This window comes from Odocoileus virginianus, chromosome 32 (assembly GCF_023699985.2).
Source record: "Odocoileus virginianus isolate 20LAN1187 ecotype Illinois chromosome 32, Ovbor_1.2, whole genome shotgun sequence".
In the NCBI taxonomy this organism is placed as follows: domain Eukaryota; kingdom Metazoa; phylum Chordata; class Mammalia; order Artiodactyla; family Cervidae; genus Odocoileus; species Odocoileus virginianus.
In genome coordinates this window covers 14,379,248-14,399,180 of record NC_069705.1, presented here as the reverse complement: position 1 = coordinate 14,399,180, position 19,933 = coordinate 14,379,248, and the positions used below count along the sequence as shown (strand labels likewise).

The following is a 19,933-nucleotide window of genomic DNA, read 5'->3' as shown; positions in this document are numbered from 1 at the left end:
AATTAACAAACTCTGGATCTCACTCTTGGAGGCAATGAATCAAAATCTTCAATGACTTCAGAGGAAATCAAATTCAATTTTCATGTTGTCCAGATAAGAAATCTAAGGTTCAAGTTTTTGTTTGTTTTTTTTTTTCATTTATTTTTATTAGTTGGGGGCTAATTACTTCACAACATTGCAGTGGGTTTTGTCATACATTGACATGAATCAGGCATGGAGTTACATGTATTCCCCATCCGGATCCCCCCTCCCATCTCCCTCTTCACCCGATTCCTCTGGGTCTTCCCAGTGCACCAGGCCCGAGCACTTGTCTCATGCATCCTGCCTGGGCTGGTGATCTGTTTCACTATAGATAATATAAATGCTATTCTCTCGAAACTACCCACCCTCGCCTTCTCCCACAGAGTCCAAAAGTCTGTTCTGTATATCTGTGTCTCTTTTTCTGTTTTGCATATAGGGTTATCATTACCATCTTTCTAAATTCCATATATATGTGTTAGTATGCTGTAATTTTCTTTATCTTTCTGGCTTACTTCACTCTGTATAATGGGCTCCAGTTTCATCCATCTCATTAGAACTGATTCAAATCAATTCTTTTTAATGGATGAGTAATATTCCATGGTGTATATGTACCACAGCTTCCTTATCCATTCGTCTGCTGATAGGCATCTAGGTTGCTTCCATGTCCTGGCTATTATAAACAGTGCTGCGATGAACATTGGGGTGCACATGTCTCTTTCAGATCTGGTTTCCTCAGTGTATATGCCCAGAAGTGGTATTGCTGGGTCATATGGCAGTTCTATTTCCAGTTTTTTGAGAACTCTCCACACTGTTCTCCATAGCGGCGGTACTAGTTTGCATTCCCACCAACAGTGTAAGAGGATTCCCTTTTCTCCACACCCTCTCCAGCATTTATTGCTTGTAGACTTTTGGATAGCAGCCATCCTGACTGGCGTGTAATGGTACCTCATTGTGGTTTTGATTTGCATTTCTCTGATAATGAGTGATGTTGAGCATCTTTTCATGTGTTTGTTAGCCATCTATATATCTTCTTTGGAGAAATGTCTGTTTAGTTCTTTGGCCCATTTTTTGATTGGGTCATTTATTTTTCTGGAATTGAGATGGAGGAGTTGCTTGTATATTTTTGAGATTAATCCTTTGTCTGTTGCTTCATTTGCTATTATTTTCTCCCAATCAGAGGGCTGTCTTTTCACCTTACTTATAGTTTCCTTTGTTGTGCAAAAGCGTTTAAGTTTCATTAGGTCCCATTTTTTAAATTTTGCTTTTATTTCCAATATTCTGGGATGTGGGTCATAGAGGATCCTGCTGTGATTTATGTCGGAGAGGGTTTTGCCTATGTTCTCCTCTAGGAGTTTTATAGTTCTGGTCTTACATTTAGATCTTTAATCAATTTTGAGTTTATTTTTGTGTGTGGTGTTAGAAAGTGTTCTAGTTTCATTCTTTTACAAGCGGTTGACCAGTTTTCCCAGCACCACTTGTTGAAGAGGTTGTCTTTTTTCCATTGTATATCCTTGCCTCCTTTGTCAAAGATAAGGTGACCATAGGTTTGTGGATTTATCTCTGGGCTTTCTATTCTGTTCCATTGATCTATATTTCTGTCTTTGTGCCAGTACCATACTGTCTTGATGACTGTGGCTTTGTAGTAGAGCCTGAAGTCAGGCAGGTTGATTCCTCCAGTTCCATTCTTCTTTCTCAAGGTTACTTTGGGTATTCAAGGTTTTTTGTATTTCCATACAAATTGTGAAATTATTTGTTCTAGTTATGTGAAAAATACCGTTGGTAGCTTGATAGGGATTGCACTGAATCTATAGATTGCTTTGGGTAGTGTAGCCATTTTGACAATATTGATTCTTCCAATCCATGCACACGGTATGTTTCTCCATCTGTTTGTGTCCTCTTTGATTTCTTTCATCAGTGATTTATAGTTTTGTATGTATAAGTCTTTTGTTTCTTTAGGTAGATATACTCCTAAGTATTTTATTCTTTTTGTTGCAATGGTGAATGGTATTGTTCCCTTAATTTCTCTTTCTGTTTTCTCATTGTTAGTGTATAGGAATGCAAGGGATTTCTGTGTGTTAATTTTATATCCTGCAACTTTACTATATTTGTTGATCAGCTCTAGTAATTTTCTGGAAGAGTCTTTAGGATTTTCTATGTAGAGGATCATGTCATCTGCAAACAGCGAGAGTTTCACTTCTTTTCCTATCTGGATTCCTTTTACTTCTTTTTCTTCTCTGATTGCTGTGGCCAACACTTCCAAAACTATGTTGAATAGTAGTGGTGAGAGTGGGTACCCTTGTCTTCTTCTTGATTTCAGGGGAAATGCTTTCAATTTTTCACCATAGAGGGTAATGCTTGCTGTGGGTTTGTCATATATAGCTTTTATTATGTTGAGGTATGTTCCTTCTATTCCTGCTTTCTGGAGAGTTTTAATCATAAATGGATGTTGACTTTTGTCAAAGGCTTTCTCTGCATCTATTGAGATAATCATATGGTTTTTATCTTTCAATTGATAATGTGGTGTATTACATTGATTGACTTGCGGATATTAAAGAATCCTTGCATTCCTGGGATAAAGCCCACTTGGTCATGATGTATGATTTTTTTTAATATGTTGTTGGATTCTGTTTGCTAGAATTTTGTTAAAGATTTTTGCATCTATGTTCATCAGTGATGTTGGCCTGTAGTTTTCTTTTTTTGTGGCATCTTTGTCTGGTTTTGGAATTAGGGTGATGGTGGCCTCATAGAATAAGTTTGGAAGTTTACCTTCTTCTGCAATTTTCTGGAAGAGTTTAAGTAAGATAGATGTTAGCTCTTCTCTAAATTTTTGGTAGAATTCCACTGTGAAGCCATCTGGTCCTGGGCTTTTGTTTGCTGGAAGATTTCTGATTACAGTTTCGATTTCCTTGCTTGTGATGGCTCTGTTAAGATCTTCTATTTCTTCCTGGTTCAGTTTTGGAGAGTTATACTTTTCTAAGAATTTGTCCATTTCTTCCAAGTTGTCCATTTTATTGGCATAGAGCTGCTGGTAGTAGTCTCTTATGATCCTTTGTATTTCAGTGTTGTCTGTTGTGATCTCTCCATTTTCATTTCTAATTTTGTTAATTTGGTTCTTCTCTCTTTGTTTCTTAATGAGTCTTGCTAATGGTTTGTCAATTTTGTTTATTTTTTCAAAAAAACCAGCTTTTAGCTTTGTTGATTTTTGCTATGGTCTCTTTAGTTTCTTTTGCATTTATTTCTGCCCTAATTTTTAAGATTTCTTTCCTTCTACTACCCTGGGGTTCTTCATTTCTTCCTTCTCTAATTGCTTTAGGTGTAGAGTTAGGTTATTTATTTGACTTTTTTCTTGTTTCTTGAGGTAAGCCTGTAATGCTATGAATCTTCCCCTTAGCACTGCTTTTACAGTGTCCCATAGGTTTTGGGTTGTTGTGTTTTCATTTTCATTCATTTCTATGCATATTTTGATTTCTTTTTTTATTTCTTCTATGATTTGTTGGTTATTCAGAAGCGTGTTGTTTAGCCTCCATATGTTTGAATTTTTAACAATTTTTTTTTCCTGTAATTGAGATCTAATCTTACTGCCCTGTGATCAGAAAAGATGACTGGAATGATTTCAATTTTCTTGAATTTTCCAAGACTAGATTTATGGCCCAGGATGTGATCTATTCTGGAGAAGGTTCCATGTGCACTTGAGAAAAAGGTGAAGTTGATTGTTTTGGGGTGAAATGTCCTATAGATATCAATTAGGTCTTGCTGGCCCATTGTGTCTTTTAAAATTTGTGTTTCCTTGTTAATTTTCTGTTCAGTTGATGTATCCATAGTTGTGAGTGGGGTATTAAAGTCTCCCACTATTATTGTGTTACTATTAATTTCCTCTTTCATAGTCGTTAGCGTTTGCCATACATATTGCAGTGCTCCTATGTTGGGTGCATATATATTTACAATTGTTATATCTTCTTCTTGGATTGATCCTTTGATCATTATGTAGTGTCCATCTTTGTCTCTTTTCACAGCCTTTATTTGAAAGTCTATTTTATCTGATATGAGTATTGCGACTCCTGCTTTCTTTTGGTCTCCGTTTGCGTGGAATATTTTTTTCCAGCCCTTCACTTTTAGTCTGTATGTGTCCCTTGTTTTGATGTGGGTCTCTTGTAGACAGCATATATAGGGGTCTTGTTTTTGTATCCATTCAGCCAATCTTTGTCTTTTGGTTGGGGCATTCAACCCATGTACATTTAAGGTAATTATTGATAGGTGTGGTCCTGTTGCCATTTACTTTGTTGTATTGGGTTCACGTTTATACCACCTTTCTGTGTTTCCTGTCTAGAGAAGATCCTTTAGCATTTGTTGAAGAGCAAGTTTGGTGGTGCTGAATTCTCTCAGCTTTTGCTTGTCTGACTTCATATCTGAATGAGATCCTTGCTGGGTACAGTAACCTAGGTTGTAGGTTATTCTCTTTCATTACTTTAAGTATGTCCTGCCATTCCCTTCTGGCCTGGAGGCTTTCTATTGATAGATCAGCTGTTATCCTTATGGGAATCCCTTTGTGTGTTATTTGTTGTTTCTCCCTTGCTGCTTTTAATATTTGTTCTTTGTGTTTGATCTTTGTTAATTTGATTAATATGTGTCTTGGGGTGTTTCGCCCTGGGTTTATCCTGTTTGGGACTCTCTGGGTTTCTTGGACTTGGGTGGCTATTTCCTTCCCCATTTTAGGGAAGTTTTCAGCTATTATCTCCTCGAGTAACTTCTCATGGCCTTTCTTTTTGTCTTCTTCTTCTGGGACTCCTATGATTCGAATGTTGGGGCGTTTCAAATTGTCCCAGAGGTCCCTGAGGTTGTCCTCATTTCTTTTGATTCTTTTTTCTTTTTTCCTCTCTGCTTCATTTATTTCCACCTTTTAATCTTCTACCTCACTTATCCAATCTTCTGTCTCCATTATTCTACTTATGGTTCCCTCCAGAGTGTTTTTTATCTCATTTATTGCATTATTTATTTTTAATTGACTCTTTTTTATTTCTTCTAGGTCTTTATTAAACATTTCTTGCATCTTCTCAATCTTTGTCTCCAGGCTATTTATCTGTAACTCCATTTTGTTTTCAAGATTTTGGATCATTTTTATTATCATTATTCTAAATCCTTTTTCAGGTAGATTCCCTATCTCCTCCTCTTTTGTTTGACTTGGTGGGCATTTTTCATGTTCCTTTACCTGTTGGGTATTTCTCTGCCTTTTCATCTTGTTTAGATTGCTGTGTCTGGAGTGGGCTTTCTGTATTCTGGAGGTCTGTCGTTCCTTTTTATTGTGGAGGTTTTACCTAGTGGGTGGGGTTGGAAGGTTGGCTTGTCTAGGTTTCCTGGTTAGGGAGGCTTGCGTTGTGTTCTGGTGCGTGGAACTAGATTTCTTCTCTCTGGAGTGCAATGGAGTGCCCAGTAATGAGTTTTGAGATGGGTCTATGTGTTAGGTGTGACCTTGGGCAGCCTGTATGTTGATGTTCAGGGCTATGTTCCTGCGTTGCTGGAGAATTTGCGTGGTATGTCTTGCTCTAAAACTTATTGGCTCTTGGGTGGTGGTTGGTTTCAGTGTAGGTATGAAGGCTTTTGGACGGTCTCTTATTACTTAATGTTCCATGTAGTCAGGAGTTTTCTGGTGTTCTCAGGTTTTTGGCTTAAGTCTCCTGCCTCTGGATTTCAGTTTTATTCTTCCAGTAGTCTCAAGACTTCTCCAACTATACAGCACTGATAATAAAACTTCTAGGTTAATGGTGAAAAGATTCTCCCCCGTGAGGGATGCCCAGAGAGGTTCACAGAGTTACATGAAAAAGAGGAGCGGGAGGAGGGAGATAGAGATGAGCAGGAGGAGAAAAAGGGAGACTCAAGAGGAGAGAGATGGATCTACACAGTACTCTGTTCCCAAAGTGTTCTCCGTAGCCCAGACACCCATAAAGATTCACATAATCGGATTGGGAAGAGAAGGGGAAAGGAGGAAATAGAGGTGTTCTGAGGTAGAAAATGGAGAGTCAAGATTGGGAGAGAGTAATCAACACACTCCTGAATAAAAATGGGAACTGAATATTGGATTCTTAAATGTCCACAATTTATATCACATACTGAAAAACAAAGATTAAAAATCTAGAGTAGAGGTTAAAATACGATATTAAAAACAAAAACCATAACACAAAAAAAAATTTAGAAATATATATGACGTTTGGTTTAAAAATAGGGCTTCTCTCTTTTTTTTTAAGGTTATAGTGTAATGAAAATGAAAATTAAGGAGCAGTAGAGGAGTAATAGAGGACTTTAAAAGGAAATAAGAGAAAAAAATAGAAAAAAAAGAGAAAAAGAAAAAAAACAAGAAAAAAAAATTTTCCTAATTAAAAAAATCGTAAAAATCTATGAAAATGAAAGTTAAGGAGTAATGGGGGAGTAATAGGGAATTTTAAAAGAAAATAAAAGAGAAAAAATAAAAAAGAAAAAAAATTTTTTTTAACTTAAAAAAAAAAAGTAAAAATATATCTAGGAATTTCTCTGGAGCTGTTGCGGTCAGTGTGGGTTCGGTTCAGTTTCAGATAGCCCCTCGTTCCAGCTTACACTTCTCGATATCTACAGGCCCCTTCTGGTGTAGTCAGTGTTATCTACAGGGATTTTAATCTGTTGCACCGGTCCCTTTTGAAGTAGTTCCCTTTGTTTATTTGGCTTCTCTCTGTCAGTCTCTTCAGTGCCCAATTTCCGCCCTGACACAGGCGGGCGGAGGCGGACTCTTATTCAGGTTGCTAGTTCAGTCGCGCTGCGAAGAGGGGCTGGCTCTGCTTTCCTATCTACGCTGCTCAGGCTCCCGGCTGCTCTATATGGAGCGTGCCCTGCACTGTGCGCGCGGTTCCAGCCTTTGGGTGTTCCACAAAAGCACGGAATAAAAAGCTGCGCCTGCTTTTTGTGCCTTCCCCTTCAGAGCGGCTCAGGCAGCCAGGGGCTTGACGGGCGCACTCTCCCCGGGTGCGGCGCACTTTCTCCCCTCCGCGGTCCCAGTCTCAGTTTCCGCCCGCGCCAGTCAGGTGTGTGCGCCTTCTCCCCTCCACGTCCCCAGCCCCAGTCCCCGCCCGCGCCGGTCGGGTGCCTGCGCCCTGTGTCTCGCCACGACCCTCCCGGCAGAAGTCGACCATCCAGAATCTCAGGAGGTCTTTGATTAGAGACTGAAGGCCCGTTTGCAGTGCAGTAGGGGCTGCGGTCCTTGGGGCCGAGCCTGCCCCTTTCCCCTCCCCCCTGCCTCCAGTCTCCAGCGGGCTGGGCGGGTCCGCAGCCTGCGAGCTCTTCTCTAGACTTGCTCGGTTCCTTTGTTCTGCGAACGGCAGTGTGTTCAGGCCGGTTAATTTTCTCTCTCTCTCTTGCTATCCCACAGTTTAAGTTGGTAAGTCACAAAAGCTCCCTCCGCTTGTCCTCAGGGCACTCAGGCCCGGTCCTTACCCTAAGCAATGCTGCCCGCTCCTCTCCATTCCGCCCCCACTTGCTGTTGGCGGATGTGGGCGTCTGGGGTACTTTTCTGCTGGGAGTTGCTTTTAGGCACGTAATCTGTGGGTTTTATTTATTCTTCCCCTCCCAGTCAGGTTGCCCTCCGAGATTCAAAAACTTCCCCCAGACCCGCCAGTGCGAGGGTCTCCTGATGTTTGGAAACTTCCTCTATTAAGACTCCCTTCCCAGGATGGATCTCCGTCCTTAGCTCTTTTGTCTCTCTTTTTATCTTTTGTATTTTGTCCTACCTGCTTTCGAAGACAATGGGCTGCTTTTCTGGGCGCCTGATGACCTCAGCTAGCGATCAGAAGTTGTTTTGTGAAGTTTGCTCTGCGTTCAGTTATTCTTTCGATGAATTTGTAGGAGAGAAAGTGGTCTCCCCGTCCTATTCCTCCTCCATCTTGGCTCCTCCCCTCAGGTTCAAGTTTTTGAAGTGACTGTCCCAAAGGCTGCTGATGCCACAGTAAGCAGGAGAACTCACATTTCCCAATGCTTAGCTCAAGGAGGGTTCACTTCGGGCCCATTGTCATTCTTAGTCCAACTCATGAGGATGGAATGAGAGTTGAGATGATATGTAAATTAAGCAATTAGAAGCAAAAATCAGTAAAACTAATTTCCCAAAATTGTCTAGAAATTTAATTCTAACTTGCTAATTTTATAACACCTCCACCTCCACCACTTTTTGTAAATATAAATGTCTACAGTAAGACAATTTCTTGTCATGGAAAGGAATGTGTGGAATATTAGCCACCTCAACTATAAGAAGTTTGATTTGTAAGAGTCCCAGTTTAAACTCATGGCACTCTGTAAATAACTGTTTTGTTTAGGCAGTCTTCACACTATCTGACTATTTAAATTCTGCTTATTCACAGGAATTTTATCAAATACTTGAAAGGCAGTGATTGGAAAGAAACACTTTTATTTTAGAAAAGGCACTTTTGAATTAATTGGAAAACAGAAAATGGCAAGTGTTGTAGACTTGCTGTCAACTGAGAAGACTATGTTGATGGCACCCAAACAATGTACCAGCATAAGGATCAGAGTTAACCCACCTGTTCCCACCAGAAATGTTTTAAATTATTTTTTTCAAATTATGTTTGATTCATGAGTGATCCAAAGTAAAATATAGCTTGTTTCCAATAACTAAAGTTGCTTATGGAAAAGAATTTTCACCTCTTACCAATCACATGTTACTCAATACTTTGAAATAAACTGACACTGTTGAAAGTAACTCAACTTTATAAAATTATACACAACACACACACTTACAAATACACACACACACACACAAGCACACAGCAGTAAATTTAACCTTGATGACAACATTCCCCTTCTATTCCCTGCTGATAGGTAGGAAAGCCACTAATCTTTCTAGCCAAATTAAAATTTTATTTTCCCCCTTTTCCTGTGTTGATCAAACAACATAGATAAGTGGAGTTGAAGTAATTGCTTTATGCCCAAAAGAAAAAAAAATGAGAAGGGGATGTGGGGTGGGGCTGGAGAAGGTGAGAAAGGATTATATAAAATTACAGTACTTCTGTGTTTCTGACTGAGGACCACAGCCAGAATTTGTCTAGAGAGAGCTATCACTTGTGAAACTAGCCAACTGGAAAATAACTAGTTTCATTTAAAAAAGCAGTAATGAAAGAGCACCTACCTACTATGACAGATATTTGTATACAACTATAAACTGTGAACATGACTCTGGAGCTATAGCCATTCAAAGGGTAGGAATTATGCCATGATTTGTAAAAACACTTTCAAGTTTAATCAAAGGAGCCATATAACATTAAATATATATATAAAAGTTATCTATCTCTTATCTCTCCAAACCATGTTTGTATGTCATCATGTGAAGATTATAAGAGGGAATTGAAGAGGTCCCATGAAGAAGGTCTTTACCAGATGGAACCAATGGTTCTGGGAGACTGCCCTCCGCATATCCCAGGGAATGTTCTATAGCCCCAGCTGTGCTACCAATCTGTTCAGTTCAGTTCAGTCACTCAGTCATGTCTGACTCTCTGTAACCCCATGAACTGCAGCACGCCAGGCCTCCCTGTCCATCACCAACTCCCAGAGTTTACTCAAATTCATGTCCATCGCATCGGTGATGCCATCCAACCATCTCATCCTCTGTTGTCCCCTTCTCCTCCTGCCCTCAATCTTTCCCAGCATCAGGGTCTTTTCAAATGAGTCAGCTCTTTACATCAGGTGGCCAAAGTATTGGAGTTTCAGCTTCAACATCAGTCCTTCCAATCAGACCCAGGACTGATCTCCCTTAGGATGGACTGGTTGGATCTCCTTGCAGTCCAAGGGACTCTCAAGAGTCTTCTCTAACACCACAGTTCAAAAGCATCAATTTTCCAGTGCTCAGCTTTCTCTACAGTCCAACTCTCATATCCATACATGACTACTGGAAAAACCATAGCCTTGACTAGACGGATCTTTGTGGGTCCCAGGAAATATCCCAGAGCTCCTGGGCATTAGAGAATGATGTCACTGGTATGGCAAGTCAGGATAGTCCCTAAAACTCTGGGGTCTTTGAATTTCCTAAAGAGAGAAATATAGGGAAAGAACAGGGAAGATGGGGGTATAAGGTATTGGGAGATGGAATTGACACATACCCTATTTATACTATGTATAAAACAGATAGGGCTTCCCAGGTGGCTCAGTGGTAGTGAATCTGCCTGCCCATGCAGGAGATGTGGGTTCAATCCCTGGGTTGAGAAGAAAATGGCAACACACTCCAGTATTCTTGTCTGGAGAATCCCATGGACAGAAGAGCCTGGCAGGCTACAGTCCTTGGGGTGGGAAAGAGTCAGATGCAACTTGACAACTAAACAACAACAACATAAAATAGACAACTAGGGAGAACATACTGTATAGCAGAGGGAACTCTACTTAATGCACTGTGGTAACCTGAATGGGAAGGAAATCCAGAAGGAAGGGGATACATGTATATGTATAGCGGATTCAATTTGTTGCACAGTAGAAGCATAACATTGTGAAGCAACTATACTGCAATAAAAATTAATATAAAGAAAAAAAAACTTGCTTTTAAAAGAAAAAAAATCTCTGGCATCTTTGAAGTTTTCTATATTGATGGCTTCAGTCTAAATATAAAGATTAAGAGCCAATGCTCCTATCATCTCAGGTCTTGGCTCCAGGATTTCAGTTTTATTATTCCTAATTTCTTCATCTTTGCTCACATCATACCAAGTCCTAGCTGCTCCTGAGCCAAGGCAGTACCCTTTTTGAGGCTCATTCTTCACAGTGATTCTACTGTGACCTTCCTGATTCTGTTTCTGATGGTTTAGCCTCCACTTTGTTAGAGATCTAGGTCAAAGTTGATCTTTGTCTATAAAACTATAATTTTCAATTCATCCTTAACATTTTTTTTTTTTTAGCAAAAGCAAGATGTTTATGTCAACTAGTAACTTCAGTTAATTGAATTTGTCTTCTGGGAACAATATAATAAGAAGGCTTTTGAAGGTTCAGTGTTGGAGAGTACTTTGATGAACAAAAAAATATCTTCCATTAAGCATGGCAAGTAGTGTTACATGCATTTACTGTCCCTGTGTTGTACTTCCTTTTGAGTCCCTACCAAGATAATGTGTTACTGATTGGCACATCAAAATGTATCCACAACTGGTTGCCCATTTTTAAGCCACTGCTACATTGAAAGAAACATAATTAAAGAAAGGTTATCAAGTACAGGATTGGAGCAATGTAAACTGTTAAAAGTTTCTCCCCAAGGCAATTCTTTTCCAAGAAAATCTTAAATAATATTTACTCTATTCCCACCATTACTAGCTCCTATCTTCCTTTCTATTTTACCAAATCTTGCTATTAATTGAACTAACTAGTGGCCTGTGCCTAATAACTAGTCTTTAGGTCTAACTGGTTTCTCTATAAACTAGGCAATTAAACAAGGATTAGAATGTTAAAGCTTTAATGTAACATCATTTTCCATATCGCTGTGGAGTCAACACAATCGAGCATCATCTATAAAGATACATAGTGATTAAGTAGGAAAAATAAACAAATATAGTATGGCTATTTCATGCCAATAGAAATAGTCTCAGAATCTGTCAATTAGCAGAGATTTTATGACACAAATAAAAAGGAATGTTGATGCATTATATATCCACTCTGCTCTTCAGCTTCGGTTGATATTTATTCTTGAACGCACATGGTTAGTATTGTTTACATGGTCAAATTGTTTATTTTAAAAACATTTATCCAACAAGACTCAACTGCAGCAAAGTGGTATATGGAAAGACCTCCCCATCAAGAAAATGTGAATAGTACAAAAGGTCAGTGTATCAAAATTTGACTAAACGACAGCTACACAAAATGAAAAGAAACTCTGAGTAGAAATCCTCATAATGCTCTCATGTAACTCTAATTTTATAATGCAAATTTATCAATTAAAATTTAAGGTTTTATAATCTATATAACTAGACAATTGATGCATTTACTAAAGCTCAATAGCTTGTTTATGTTTTTAGATTAAGAAAGAAACACATACAGAATTTAGGCTATTTTTGTCTGCTTTCTTCTAAGATACACTAAACCATAGAGACTTCGACTTTTAGTAAAATGATTAATTATCCAACATGTTTGTTTTCAGAAAGTAGCATAGGTCATAAAGAAGAACAAAATTCATAAAAAAAAAAAAAGGTAACTTGAACTTGATCATCATTTAAACTGTTTGTTCTGTGAAAGATTCTCATCAGAATATGACAAGACTAGCTAGCGATGGGAGAAGGTATTTGCAAACCACCTATCTGACAAAGCACTAGTAGCTAGAACATATTTTATATATTTTCCCCAAAACTCAACAGCAAAAAAAAAAAAAAAAAAAAAAAATGAATAAAACAAAATGTCTAACTAGAAAAGAGCAAAATTAATTTATCTCCCAAGAGAGTTCAGATCTGACATAAGCACACAGGACAATTTTCAACATCCTTAGCTATTAGGCAAAAGCTAGTTAAAAGTATAAAAAGGTATCCTTACAAATCAGAATGACTAAAATTAAAAACTGACAACTCTAAATGCTATAAAATGTGAAGAAACCAGATCATGCCGATGTTGCTGATAGGGATGTAAAAGGACACTAGTGGAGATGTAAAATGGCACAGCCCCTTTGGAAAACAGTTGGCTGTTTGTTTAAAAAAAATAAATGACATACAACTACTATATGACTCAGCAGTTGCACTCCTGGGCTTTGAACCAGAGACAAAGACATGTGTGTGATAGAGAAGAACAGACCTGACTCCACCTCGGATCTTTTCCTTCAGTTCTAACCCTCTGCTCCGTTGTCTGTGCTGAGTCATGCTGACTCTACACCTTTTGTAAAAAGAAAGTTACCTAAAGCCTGAAATAAACATGGTTCTTAAGGCTCTGCCTCCCACGCTTGACCTTTAAAGGTTTAACCCTTTTCATTCGTACAGATATAAGAAGTTGCAGAACTGAGAATAATGTTTATTTTGTTGGAGGCTTATGGGAACATTGTGATTAGACCTATGTGGACAGCTGCAATATCAAAGGATTATCACATGCCCTCTGGGGTCTGACAGGTATGCCGAAGTTTGCAGCCACCAGTTTTAGCTCCTCCCCTTTTAGTATAAAAGAAGCCTGAATTCTAACTCTGGTACGACGATTCTTTCGGACACTAGCCTGCCATCTTCTCCATCTTCTGGCTTTTTGAATAAAGTTGCTATTCTTTGCCCCAAGACCTCATCTCTCAACTTATTGGCTGGTTGTAATAAAACAGTATGTGTTTGCACTCAGTAACATGTTTACAAAAAATCCTATCCAAAGATGTGTATAGCATTTTTATTCATAATAGCCAAAAAAAAAAAATCAAAACAACCCAAATTTCCTTCAATAATGGGTGAACGTTAAATTGTGGCACATTCATGCTATGGAATAAGAACAAGAAAAAGAAATAAGCTATTGATACACATGAAAACCTGTATGAATCTCCAGAGAATTAGGGTGAATGAGAGAAAGCCAATTCCAAATGCTCGCATCGTGTATGATTCCATGTATATACTGGTCTTGACATGACAAATCTGTAGAAATTAAGAATAGAGGAGCTGGTTTTAGGGGTTAAGGAAGGAGTGGACGAGGGAGGACAGTGAGTGTGCTTATAGAAAATAACACAAGGTAGTCTTTTGGTGGTGATTGACATGTAGATAATTTTATTATATCAATGTCAATACTGTGCTCATGATATGGTACTACAGCTTTGCAAGTTGTTATCAGGGAAGGACCAGGGCAAAAGATACAAGCAATCTCTCTGTATTTTTCCTTACAAATTTATGAGAATTTATGATGATCTCAAAATAAAAATTTCAAATAAAATAAAGAAGATTCCAAGAGTTAGGGAGGAAGGAAATTTAGGGCAATGAAGCTACTCTACGGTACTATAATGATGGGTTCATGTCATTATACATTTGTTCAAAACCACAGAATGTACAGCACCAAGACTTTGATGCCAATTATGGATTTTTGGTGATGGTGATGTATAAATGTATGTTTATCAATTATAACAAGTATACCACTCTGGTGGGGGATTTGATAATGGGAGAGGCTAGACAACATATTAAAAAGCAAAGACATTACTTTGCCAACAAACATCCGTCTAGTCAAAGCTATGGTTTTTCCAGTAGTCATGTATGGATGTGAGAGTTGGACCATAAAGAAAGCTGAGTACCAAAGAATTGATGCTTTTGAACTGTGGTGTTGGAGAAGACTCTTGAGAGTCCCTTGGACTGCAAGGAGATCCAACCAGTCCATCCTAAAGTAGATCAGTCTTGGGTGTTCATTGGAAGGACTGATGTTGAAGCTGAAACTCCAATACTTTGGTCACCTGATGCAAAGAGCTGACTCATTGGAAAAGGCCCTGATGCTGGGCAAGATTGAAGATGGGAGGAGAAGAGGACGACAGAGGATGAGATGGTTGGATGGAATCACCGATGCAATGGACATGAGTTTGAGTAGGCTCCAGGAGTTGGTGATGGACAGGGAGGCCTGGTGTGCTGCAGTTCATGGGGTCGCAAGAGTCAGACACGACTGACCGACTGAACTGAACTGAGGCATGTGTGAGGTAAGGCCTGTAAGGAAAATCTTTGTACCAATTTTTAAAAAGGAAAAAAGAATGTAAATCCATGGCTGATTCATGTCAATGTATGGCAAAAACCACTACAATATTGTAAAGTAATTAGCCTCCAACTAATAAAAATAAATGAGAAAAATAATAAATAAATTTAAAAAATAAAAAGGAAAAAAGATTTTGAATAAAATGGAGATTTGCTTTGTTTTTTTGTTATAAAGGCACACTAAAAATACTATATCACTCAAACAAACAAAAAAAAAAACCAATCTGGTGATTAGAGTAAATGGAATAGTTTGCTCAATTTTTTTTTTTTTTTGGAGGATTGTTGGTACTCAAAGTGATATTTCTTTGGCCCATCATCATGGAATCAAAGCGATCCCTAAGATATTTAAACAAATAATGCTACATATGAATAGAATTGCTAAAACATCCAAGTGTAAAACAACTACTTTGATCACTTAACTAGTACGATTTTAAATTCATTTACCAATTTCAGTATAGTCAATGAGTGTTTTCAAATATTTTAAAACACTAATTAAATAATGTTCTTTCTATTTGGTAATTTAACCTTCCTATAAGAAGTCCTGTTTATGTAACTCATTTCCTTAGGAGGGAAATATATTTATCTATAAAAAAGAAAAAGGAAATTTTAAACAAAGTAGTTTATATTGTCATATACTTTTACTTACTCACATATGGAATTGTCACAGAATCTTACAGATATAAGACATTAAACGTCAAGTCATGTGTGAGAGAGGCTTCTAATGTCTTTATTTGGGGAAAAAAAAAGATAAAAGATTACAGTTACAATTGACTTCCAGAGTTGCCAAAAGCAAGATATGAAATCATGCAATTTAAGAAGCTTCATAACCATAAAACTTTGCATATATAGTAGCTTTTACTATCAATAATAATTATTAGTATTCTACAATTATGGTTTGTTTTCTAAACATCATTCTCCCTGAAATTCGCTATATACCATTCTAAATTTATTGCAGCTCCTCTGTAGCTTCAAGTTGCCTTTCATAATTCATGAAAAAAGTCTGTTTCATCACTCCTTGTTATACTAGATGGTATAAGAAAAGTGTGGTTTTAAACCAGCCTTTAAAAAAGTGGTTATACTATTTCTGTAAATTCTTAGCTCATTTCTGAGCTAGCGCTTAAGCAAAATATGATGATAGTTGTGTTTTTTTTTTTCAAATTGTTTACCATGATTTGAGTCATCATATTTTGCTTAAGCACTGGCCCAATGCACTTTAAAGGCTGTCATTTCTCTACCTTGATTCAACACCTTCAAGTTAATCTCTTAAGTGTTAGAGAACAAATCATAATTAAAAAGGGGGTGGAAAGGGTTCCTTTAGAAGCCTGTTTCTTGCATACAGATGAGTAATTAGAGTGACCTCAATATGGTGGCTTTCCTTTGCTGCTGAGAGGCAAATAGTTTTATGTGGATAAACAAGCTTCCGTCTACAAACCCTTAATGTGAACTAACCCCCTGGATGTGAGTCTTTGGTGTCTTTGCTGAAAGATGAAAGGGAGTGGAACCTGCAGTGAAACAGGAGTAGGGAAGTCTAAAGTTTGACTTTGTTGTTATCTGGCCATGCAAAGTTAGCTCATTAGACGTTTGCTCCTGCCAGAAATCTGGTCAAGATTCCACCATATTTCCTTTAAACACACACACAGAGGGGGAGAGGGAGAGGAAAACCAAAATAATTCTTTGAAAGTTTAGGAGAAAACAAGGTATGCTTTGTTTGGGTTCAGAAGCTGTCATCTTAAAAACGAACATTTCCAATGGTGAGAGTTATGAGCAGTTGGAATCTGGTTTTCTCTAACGTGAGCAGTGGATTTTTGTTTGCTTTGTCTCTTGTTTATTTGTTTGTTGCCTTTTATAAGGGTAGATTGTATATAACAACAGACCCTAAGATATGATTATTAAAATAATGTGATTATTTCAGAAATAGTGGCAATCTACTAAAAAATGAGTAGATTGAGTGGAAGTTATAGATATACCTCAGGAAGAATATTAATCTTCATCCTGTGTCTTTAAACAGATGTAGAACAGTCTTCAGTCTGGAACTGAGCATGCCAGCACCCCCATAGGCAGCACTAGAGCTATCTAATGACTTAGCAGCTGGGGGTGGTACAGGCTGGGTGTTGGAGTTAAGCAGTTGTGTCTTAAATCTCAGCTCTACCACTCGATTACATGATGACCTTAAATGGGATAGCTGACCTTGGGCTCTCAGGTTTTTCTTGAATAATAAAATTTATGGAAGCTCTATTCTAATTATTCTGAGATTTATGCATCTCTGTCTAGCCAGAATGTAGTTCAGGTTTAACGCTCAAAAGTTCTTATGTTTCCTCTTCTGTGATCACTCCCTTTTAACTCTAATCCCAGGCCAGGAACACAGCCCAACTAAAGATTGGAATGTAACTGAGTAAAACCTAGCATTAACTATGGTATTGCTGGATAGTCAAAATGTTAGCAAAAAGAGTTTGATTAGTCAGTCTACACCAAGCAGAGAGAGTAATGAAATTATACTGTCTTGGTGATACACACCAGTTTGTCCTTAAAGTCAGAATGTTAGATCCCCAAGGAATTCAAATGATGGTTTAGTCTGATCAATGCCTTTCATGAATGAGAGAATTAAGGCCAAAAAGATGAACTGTACTGTTTTCAGCAAATTAGTTAATGGAAAATCTGCTATTTAAGCCAACAAAATGGTTTCATGAGTGGCAGTTGGATGTTCAATCTAGCACATTAAGAATACACTTCCTATGTGGTACATAGATACATTATAAGAATGTATATAAGAACCTTTAATAAGAATGAAATAAGACCACTTGCAGCAATATGAATGGATCTGGAGATTACCATACTAAGGGAAGTCAGAAAAAAACAAATACCAATGAGATCGCTTATATGCAGAATCTTAAAAAAAAAAAAAATGATACAAATGAACTTATTTACAAAACAGAAACAGACTCACATACTTAGAGAACAAACTTATGGTTCCCAAGGGGTAAAGGCGGTGGGGACAGATTTGCAGATTGGGATGGACATGTACACACTCTTATATTTAAAATAGACAAGCAACAAGAACCTACTGTTTAGCACAGGGAATTCTGCTCAATATTCTGTGATAGCCTAAATGGGAAAAGAATTTGGATATGTACAACTGATTCACCTTGCTGTACATGTAAAACTAACATAACATCGTTAATCAGTTATACTTCAGTATCAAATAAAAATTTTAAAAAATGTTCCTGCCTGGAGTAGAAGATGGCTACCCACTCCAGTATCCTTGCCTGGAAAATTCCATGGACAAAGGAGCCTGCCTGGTGGGCTACAGTCCTTGAGGTAAGCTGGATACAACTGAGCACATATACATACATGTGCGTTTCCTGCCTAATATTCTTTTCCCAGAATAGTGTGAAGTCTATGACCCAAAGAATCAGAGAATATGTTCTTTGTTTTTTTTTTCACAGAATAGGCCACAAATATCTGTTTCATGAGGAAGATTTGAAACTTACGAATGGAATATGTTGTTCAGTATAGAAGCATACAAGATGTATTGTTTGTATGTGAAATCTACCTTTACTCTTACCTGAGAGGCTGAATCAAACATCAAAGAATTGCTGGAAACCACTGTAATCTTTACATGCTGTCATCTATGCACCCATTGTTGTAGTTTTTCTGTTTAAAGTCACAGATTCACAACTTTAACATGGCAACTAATTCATTCAGTTTCCAAAACCATAAGCTTTTAGAAACAAGTCTAAAGAGAGAGTTTTCAAATACTAAGGCAAGAGCAGCAATTCTCATTTGTTCCTTTTTTTGAAAATTTTGTTTCTGGCTGTGTGATTTTCAGTGAGCCAAAAGCTCTTTGTACCACCTGCATTCTTTGTCACCATCAAAAGAAAAACATATGAGTAAGATTTTAATGGAAAATGATTTTTAGTAAGATTTTCATGAGATGGGTAAAAAGGATAAATAAAAGGAGAACTAAACCAAGTGTAAGACAAACAAGAAAAGGAATAAATGCAAGGATAGAAAAGCCCACAAAAAAAGTGGATAAGAGAGTAAGATAGAAGATTGTGTCTCCTTAATCTTTTCATGGTTTCATGACCCATATGTGCTGGCCATTGACTCACACTTGGAATTATTCTCAGCATTGGTCCATCTAAAGCCTCAAGACATGTCTGTACCCCAAACTCTGCTTAATGGATTCCCAAGAGGCAATTCTTTGGAAACTTACTGCTGAGGCTGTTAGCACCATGAGGGGTTTATAATGAGGACTTTCTGGTGTGATCATTTATCCATTACATGTAGACCTGTCTATGAGAAGTAGACAAGAAAGTGTTTCCAACAAGAGTGGCAACCTCCATCTTCTCCCTCTACCCTCCTCTGAAATAGCATCCACCAAGGAGAAAGTCTAGAAATCCAGGATCTGAGTCCACCCCCGTTGTTCTGAGGGTGTGGTGCTAGAAAAGGAAGCACAGCCATCTTTTTGCTATCACTTTTTTTTAAAGTATCACTTTTTAAAAAAAGTATCAAAAGTCATACTTTTGCTATCACCCCTTAAGCCTAGAACCATCCAAGGAAAACCGCCTGGACTGTTAAATCAGATATTGCTCCTCTTGAAACTGGGTAAGGTTGCACACCAGACTGCGTTTAACTAATAGGGTATTTCCTTTCTTTTTCTTCTACTTCAGAGAGAACAATATGATGGATTCATGGATAACTCACGCTTGCTGTCATGCAGCCATGAAGGAAGAGGGTAATATTGGAATTGTACTAAAGCGTACTGGATCTGACTGAATGGCTGGTAGGCAGTAATTCTTCCCAGTCCCGTGAATCCCAGCAATCCATCAAGGAGCATTACTGGTGAAAATGACAGAAGAATGTCATAAACCTTCCTTTCATTTGATTCCTGTTGATGTGAGGACTCCTGCAGTTTAAGCAGATTATGCTCCTGAACTGGAGCTTGGTTGAATGATTAAAAGATAAAACATTTCCATTTAAATCCTTACCTAAATTTATCAGCCTGGATTTTCTGAATTGTATTGTGAAATTTTGTCATAAAATGGAAATGTTTGATTCAAAGGTAATAAAAGCTATTGATCTACAGTGAAGCAGTATTAATATTAACATACAGCTTTTATAATTAATTTGGTGCCAGATAAAAGAAAAGATAAAGATCTTTTAGCTTTGATGATTAAAGGGGGACCAGACCTTTGAAAATATATTTGTATGTATAGCAAGATGAATTTGTTTTAGTGGAGGTA

General features: G+C 37.8%; 1 pseudogene; it reads right to left on the bottom strand.

The window, feature by feature from the left end:
• LOC110148023 (mediator of RNA polymerase II transcription subunit 6-like) overlaps positions 1-7,505 on the bottom strand; it is a 29,209-nt pseudogene extending 21,704 nt beyond the window's left edge.
• Positions 7,506-19,933: the final 12,428 nt, after the last annotated feature.